This window comes from Gadus chalcogrammus, chromosome 17 (genome assembly GCF_026213295.1).
Source record: "Gadus chalcogrammus isolate NIFS_2021 chromosome 17, NIFS_Gcha_1.0, whole genome shotgun sequence".
Lineage (NCBI taxonomy): Eukaryota > Metazoa > Chordata > Actinopteri > Gadiformes > Gadidae > Gadus > Gadus chalcogrammus.
This window is the reverse complement of record NC_079428.1, coordinates 8,188,870-8,189,771: the sequence shown is the minus strand read 5'-3', so window position 1 is coordinate 8,189,771 and position 902 is coordinate 8,188,870.

Here is a 902-nt window from a genome sequence, read left to right as displayed (position 1 = left end):
ACATTGGCATGCGTTTTCACATAATTCACATGCGATTTTGTGCTTAAACATTAGATTTTTTTCACTGTTTTTTAATGGGTGTTTTCCTGAAGCCTTCCAGTAGCCCTATGCATAAACAGGCCTATCGTAAATAATAACTCTTGTTGAGATAAACTATTGGTAACTTAGAAAAATGCAGTTTGATATACCAATAGATTAAAACACCAAATGTACCCAAGCCAATAACCCAGATAATAGTGTTCGCTTTCGGGCGGAGACCCAAGAGAACTGAGCTCATCATGACAATTCACTATTTCCTTTCCACAGCAGGCATTTCTAATGGTGGGGGCATCGACCCGCTGCAGGTGTCCGTGGGAAGTGAACACGGACCTATTTTGAGGAGAGAACCCGCTGGCAGGCAGGTGGAACGTCGGCAAAAACACAAGTAATAAAACGTACAAAGTCAACGCTTTCATGAACTATTTATCTTCTCTCGTCTCCCGAAAACCGATCTGTCTCCTCTTTCTTGCTCGCAGTCTGCTCCCGTCCTGTTCTGCTCCAGCCACCTCACTTGTCAGGCCCCACAGCGCACCCAGTCTTTATTGCAACTTTGATTCAGTTTTCCCACCCAACTCGTAACTTTCTCAGGGCAGTGAGCAATACAAAAAATAGAACGACGGGTATTGGTTAAAAAAAAAAGAGGGGAGGGAGAGGGGATAAATGAAAAAAAGGACAAAAGTAAAGCATGGGGCAAACCTGCCACATTTCAAACTCGGACTAAATTGTGCGGGGGTAGGCCTATGTATGTGTATTATATATATATATAATATCTAATATATATATAATATATATATATTATATAGACATTGATGTAGAACATTAATTTACCCTGCAAGACACATTGTGCTCCTTGCAGATGGACT